The sequence below is a fragment of the Pinus tabuliformis genome, chromosome 6, assembly GCF_031772625.1.
Source record: "Pinus tabuliformis cultivar Carrire ecotype Pingquan chromosome 6, CPIR1, whole genome shotgun sequence".
Lineage (NCBI taxonomy): Eukaryota > Viridiplantae > Streptophyta > Pinopsida > Pinales > Pinaceae > Pinus > Pinus tabuliformis.
The window spans coordinates 83,856,656-83,863,836 of record NC_142292.1 but is presented as its reverse complement, the minus strand read 5'-3'; the positions used below and the strand labels follow the sequence as shown (position 1 = coordinate 83,863,836).

At 34.7% G+C, this 7,181-nt stretch overlaps 1 pseudogene across 1 annotated transcript; it reads left to right on the top strand.

Annotated features, from left to right (window-relative positions):
- Positions 1-214: 214 nt before the first annotated feature.
- LOC149257374 (beta-glucosidase 12-like) lies at positions 215-6,864 on the top strand (annotated as a pseudogene). The gene is made up of 13 exons (XR_016245948.1): positions 215-301; positions 446-522; positions 1,369-1,417; positions 1,789-1,864; positions 1,997-2,093; positions 2,176-2,262; positions 2,366-2,600; positions 5,381-5,496; positions 5,655-5,872; positions 5,999-6,030; positions 6,164-6,263; positions 6,343-6,457; positions 6,696-6,864. The product of XR_016245948.1 is annotated as a beta-glucosidase 12-like (transcript).
- Positions 6,865-7,181: the final 317 nt, after the last annotated feature.

Sequence of the window (7,181 nt, the reverse complement as noted above, 5' to 3'; positions counted from 1 at the left end):
TGAGCTTTACCCTCCCTAACTGCCAACTGCTATCAACATGGGTGAGGAGTTAGATGTCAAACCTTCCAGTCTTTTGCACATGGACACCAGGACACGTACCCTTCCTAAAGTGACTCTAAGCTGCATCAGAACCCTGAGCATTGATATATAAATGGTGTAAATCCATTGCAGGCAATTACAAAAGATTATAATTGGTGATACATCCAAGCTAAGAATGGAAGAGATTAATGGTGATAACGCAGTAAGGAGGAGTTACTTTCCTCCAAGTTTCATGTTTGGGATAACAACTTCTGCTTATCAGGTACTGGTAATTCTTAGTTGCATTCTATATTCTCTCTTCTTCTCAAGGTATTTAAATTACAATCAAGAAAATGCAATGTGTAAAGGTCCTACCATGCCAAATCAATGCGTAACGTTTTTTTTTCTGAATTTATGATTAATGCAGTGTGAAGGAGCTGCCAACAAAGGTGGAAAAGGCCCAAGCATCTAGGACTCATTTTCATGAACACCAGGTCAGATTGTTTTTCTTCTTTGGGTTCACAGTTTGAGGAATCTCATTATCAGGACATGTATGTTGATGTGTGCTTTTTACTTTGCAATGCAGGCAAAATTCTTGATGGAAGCAATGGTGATGTAGCAGTGGATCAGCTAATAAGCCTCCCATAAATGGATTGATCTTCTTCCATCGAATAGAAGAGCTAACCACGGCCTAGTAAAAAAAAATGGTTTAGAATTCCAAGGCTCCTAATATGGTAGTTGTTAATGATATTGGGATTAGGTTAAATTCTTTGTATCTCATTCATAAATGAGAAAACATTATATAATTTTTCATATATCCTGCAAGAAGATGTAAAACTGATGAAAGATATGGGAGTGGATACCTACAGATTCTCAATTTTGTGGCCTCGTATATTTCTAAGTAAGCTCAAACAGAGAAAATTAATCACCAAATGCATTCACAGTTCTCAATGTCCAGCAAATTTTATTAATTCTCACAGATGAATTTGATATCTATGATGTCCATTAACTAAATGTGTATAAATTATTGCAAAGGGAAAAGGAGAGATCAATGAGGAAGAAGTAGACTATTACAGTAACCTCATCAATGAACTCCTCTAGAATGGTTATATCCAATATTCTCACTTACTGTAGCTTGATTGATCTCACATGTAATGTAGCCTACTTATTAGGTTCTGATCATCTCTTTCTCTGAATGGTGCTGATGGCAGGAATCCAAGCGTCTGTCACTTTGTTTCACTGGGATACTCCCCAGTCTCTGGAGGATGAATATGGAGGATTTCTGAGTCCAAACATAGTGTATGATTAGGATTTCCCCATTAGCAAAACTTAAGTTTCTGTACTTTGATATTCTGGAAGCAATGGTGATGTAGCAGTGGATCAGTATCATCGTTATAAGGTATTAGATATTTTGAAATGGGAGTTAAGTTAAGGTAACGATTTAAGGTTATCTATGAGGTATAGATTGGGGTTTAGGTTTTTTTTGCTGGTTTACTGGTTACTGGTTTCAATTTCATGGGAGGAGTTGAGGATGGAAGCTATTTCATGGGAAGTTGGGCAACTAGGAACCTCACACAATCCTAATAAGCCTCCTGGATTGATCTTCTTCCATTGAATAGAAGAGCTAACCGTGGCCTAGTAAAAAAAAAATGGTTTAGTATTCTAGGGCTCCTAATATGGTAGTTTTTAATGATATTGGGATTAGGTTAAATTCTTTGTATCTCATTCATAAATGAGAAAACATTATATAATTTTTCATATATCCTGCAGGAAGATGTAAAACTGATGAAAGATATGGGAGTGGATACCTACAGATTCTCGATTTCGTGGCCTCGTATATTTCCAAGTAAGCTCCAACAGAGAAAATTAATCACCAAATGCATTCACAGTTCTCAATGTCCAGCAAATTTTATTAATTCTCACAGATGAATTTGATATCTATGATGTCCATTAACCAAATGTGTATAAATTATTGCAGAGGGAAAAGGAGAGATCAATGAGGAAGGAGTAGACTATTACAATAACCTCATCAATGAACTCCTCCAGAATGGTTATATCCAATATTCTCACTTACTGTAGCTTGATTGATCTCACATGTAATGTAGCCTATTTATTAGGTTCTGATCATCTCTTTCTCTAAACGGTGTTGATTGCAAGAATCCAAGCATCTGTCACTTTGTTTCATTGGGATACTCCCCAATCTCTGGAGGATGAATATGGAGGATTTCTGATTCCAAACATAGTGTATGATTAGGATTTCCCCATTAGCAAAACTTAAGTTTCTGTACTTTGATATTCATGCTCTACGGATCACTCATTTTTATGTTATAATGATATCATGATGCAGGACTGATTTCACTGCCTATGCAAAAGCATGTTTCCGATTATTTGGTGATCGGGTTAAATAGTGGATAACATTCAACGAACCTTTTATATATTGTACCCTAGGATATGATGTCGGAATTCTTGCTCCTGGCCTCTGTGGTTTTCAGAGACCTGATGCAGATGAAATGTACACAGCGGGCCATTACATGCTTCTCGCACATGCAGCTATTGTGGAAGTATATAGGAGCAAATACAAGGTAGAGTAGTTATTCTACACACAAAAGCCTAAGAGAATTGAAGCTAACATCAGCTTTCATGATTGTTTTTTCAATTGGTCAGCATGTAGATTTATGTCAAAAGACCCCAGAGCACATAAAAATGTTGATTTATGTACAAATGGATTTACAGTGGTTAAGCTATAAACATTATGGCAATGGGAAGTGCTCTGTTTTAGGGTTTGATCTTCAAATATATAGTTGGTTGACATACATTCATGGTAAGAGATGCAACAGAGGATGCAGTTACCAGGCATACTGCATAAAAGGCTACTATATCCGGGATCCATTAGGCCCTAACTTATGAGGCAATAGGATACCCAATTAACTCGAACCTCAGCTTACTGATGATGATTTTCCAATTTCCCATCGCAGTAGTCTAACGGGGCGACCTTTTGGCCCTGTTTTGGACAGCTTTTCTGGTTGATTTTGCTCAAAATCTGTTGAAATATTAGGAAAATTGTAATTTAAAGTTATCGAGTCCCACAATTCATATACCTTGGGAAAACCTTGGGGTTTTCCAACGTGCTGAATCCATATCTGCATTCAAAAATACAATTTAAACAAGAGAACATTGTGATTTCACCATGAACCTTATAGAATAGGATAACTGGAAGAATATAATGATTAGCCTCTTTCCCAATTTGTTTTCATTGGAATCCTGCTATCCAATCTATGCTGAAATTTATTGCAATGGTAGATTCTGATAATATGAATACAACAATTTTGAAAACGCTACTATATTGGGATTATGCTTTACCATGTGAATTCGATATGTGCTATTTCATGATGCAAATGGAATGTTTACCCAGTTTTCACAAAAATCCCTTATCCTACTCCTTCCGTAAGATCTTCCCAATTTGATGGTTGAATTTTTATCTGATATATGAAATAAAAACCTATCATCCTACTCCTTCATGATAGTTGTGAATGATGATAATTAGGCCACTTGAGCGTTCTCATTGTCTTAGCTGTCACTAAAATTGTACATCTATACTGGGTCTAAAAGAGAAATGCATACAGAGACCAATAAGCCTGGCATCTGTTAAGTAGCCCTGCCCCTTAGGCATCCCCATATAAGCTGTATTATTGGAAGATTGAGATATTCGCACTATCAACTATAGGGAAAATTTCAAGAACCCCCCCTAAATTTATATATATAATAAATGGGCGAATCTCCATGGTATATAGGAAAAATGGAAGGCGATTTTATCAATAATATAATATGTATATATAATTTTTTGGCAAATCTCTCACCAAGCATGGCGAATATTTTACTCAATTATAAAATCTTGTAAGATCTTGGTATTACCATAGGTCAATACCATGGGTTATTATAAACCTGGAGCTTAAAAGTTACTATTAGTAATTTATAAAAATTAATAAAATTAATAGTTGATTTTTATTTTATTTTTTATTTTAACCAAGCTAAAATGTTTAACATACATTAAATTACAACATCCACTTTTACTCTTGATCCACCCCCGAGAGGGATCAAATATTTAATCCAGAGTAAAGATGGATCTATGTTGGTTTAATTCTCCCATTTAAATAGGCTACATTCCAGGTGAATACCATGGGTCAATACCAGGTGCCATTTTGGTGAATACCATGGTTCAATACCAGGTGCCATTTTGGTGAATATCATGGGTCAATACAATGTGCCATTTTTATTTTTATTAATACTAATATTAGGGTTAATAATGTTTTTTTTGCATGGTATTAATAACAATCTAGTCCATGGTATTTGTCCCATAGTATTTTGTCCATGGGTTTCACCTAAATATAACGCATTTTTGGAGTGTTCTTAAATGTAAATATAAGGTGACTTATGGAGTAAATATAAAAAAATGTTTTATTTGTTTACCATACCTCTCGTTTATTTATATTTTTATTAATTTACCATACCTCTTTTACAAATATGGTATTTGGCCCATAGGATTCACTTAAATAAAACCTCTTTCTTGAGCCTTCATAAATAGAATGAGGGTTATGGACTAAATATAAAAAGAGGCTTTATTTATTTACCATACGTCTAGTTTATTTATATTTTTATTTATTTACCATACCTTTTGAAAGACGTTTTATTTATTTACCATACCTCCACTTTACTTATATTTTTATTTGTTTACACCCTTGCATGTATATAAGGTGACTTATGGAGTAAATATAAAAAATGTTTTATTTATTTACCATACCTCTCATTTATTTATATTTTTATTAATTTACCATACCTCTTTTATAAATATGGTATTTGGCCCATAGGATTCACTTAAATAAAACCTATTCTTGAAAATGGGCGAATGGATTCACTTAAATAAAATCTATTCTTGAAAATGTGCGAATAGAAGGTTGTAACTCCTAATTTCAAGGGCTAAATTTACCTTTTTTACCCTCTCCCTTAAAATAAGGTGGGCTATTTGAGGTTATTTGTAAAAATGTACTATGATACAAAATATTCGCCCACTAAAAATTTAAAACCCCTTAATTTCGCCAAAGGGCTAACATTCACCCCTAAAATTTTCTATGATCAACTAAAACAGTTACAAAATGGCTTTTGATCCTTCTCAACATTGGATAGCTCCAAAGTTGGTATAAATCTAAGCAAGTATTTTTTACTTAGCAGTGTTCTAACTATACTTGAAATGGCTGTGCAATGTGCATTTAAAAAGTTCATTAATTTTTCGTTACTAGCTTCTCAGTTTTAGCTATGTTTTCGCTGCACTCACAAAGAGAGATTTGTGTTGTGAAAATATTTGCAGGTCGAGCAAAAGGGTTGTATAGGGCTTACATTAGTCTGCAACTGGACTTATCCTTATTCGTCATCTTAGGATGACCAAAATGCAGCGCAGAGAGCGATTGATTTCATGCTCGGATGGTATTACTTGTCTCTGGTTTTGGATCCTTACAATTTAATATAAGATTCTTTTGTGGTCAGTTGTTTTTATGGCTTTTGTTAGGTGCATAAATTTTCTATCATCATATTTGCTTATTTGCTTACAGTACTCTGTTCCACTATGACTTTTTGTATGGCAGGTTTATCGATCCAGTAACGTCAGGGGACTACCCATTTACAATGAGAGATAGGCTCGGTGATCATTTGCTAAAGTTCACTGAGCAAGAATCTGAACAGTTAAAAGGATCCTTCGACTTCCTCGGAATGAATTATTATACAAGTCAGTACGCAATTAATTGTTTGGACCCAACCAAGGCGAACTCTGGCTGGAACAGGGACAACGGAGCCAATTTCATCTGTAAGGCCTCGTCATTTACTATCATTCTGTTCACATGTAACAAACTAAGGATCAAATCCAGTAGTATATCCAGGAAGTTCTTGCTACTTACTAACATTTGATTTGCATTTGACTTGATTTCTACAGCAGAGCACAGTGGGGTGCCAATAGGAGTCAAGGTATGCTAAAATATTTAGAACAAAACTTACACACAAATATTGATATTCAAGCTTAAAATTGAGCTCAAATTATGTAGTTTAATTTAAAAGCTAAAGCCACAGATGCTGATATATATCTGTAACATTTGCACAGGCATCCTTTTGGCTTTATGTGTATGCACCAGGGCTAAGGGATTTGCTAATCTACATAAAACAATGGTATAACAATCCACCTATATTTATAACAGAAAATGGTAAGTAAATCACATTACCGATTTTCATTTCATTTTTGGTTTCAATAGATGGAGACATAATGCTAAAATTTGGTTGCAGGAGTGAATGATTTCCCTGTGGAAAACTCTGATCCATCGCTTGATGAAGCACTGAATGATACATGGCGTATAAATTACTGTTCAGAGCATCTGCACTACATACTTCAAGCTATAAGGTACTCATGAAGCACTGTAACATTCATAATCTATTTCATTCCATTATTTTATATACTGTAATTGGACACAAAAGAGCAGATGAGTATAAATCTTTATACAGAAAAAGAGCATACGAGTATAAATCTTTATAGTGCACAGTACCTATGGTGCACTATTGGATACAAGTGCAGTTTTAATTATTGCTTTTTCCAAAGCAGAGAAGGGAAAATTCGAAAGCTATAATATGATGTTTTGCAGGGAAGGTGCAGATGTCTGTGGATTCTTTGCTTGGTCGCTTATGGATAACTTTGAATGGGGATTTGGTTATACATCTCGATTTGGTTTTATTTATATCGATTATAAAGATGGTTTGAAGAGATACCCTAAAGCATCTGCACATTGGTATAAAAGGTTCTTGTTGGAATGATCAAAACCTCGTGTCATATGCCATTGAGCTTAGTGACTCAACCAGGGAGAGTCCAGAAAAACGTTCAGACCAAATTTATAACTGGTTTAAAAGGATGTGTTTATGGATTGAAATTTAAGGAAAATATGGCTTTACTGTAGCATATGAATGGGATGCATCCAAGAATTGAAATTTCAGAAGTTTGGTTTATTGTACATATGAAATCGCATGTGTTCATGCTTTTGAAATTTTACTCAGAGAAAAGAAAAGATGGATTTGCTATTGCATATGAATGAGATGCATTCTTCGTATATGCTTGGCCATCTATAGAGGTTTCT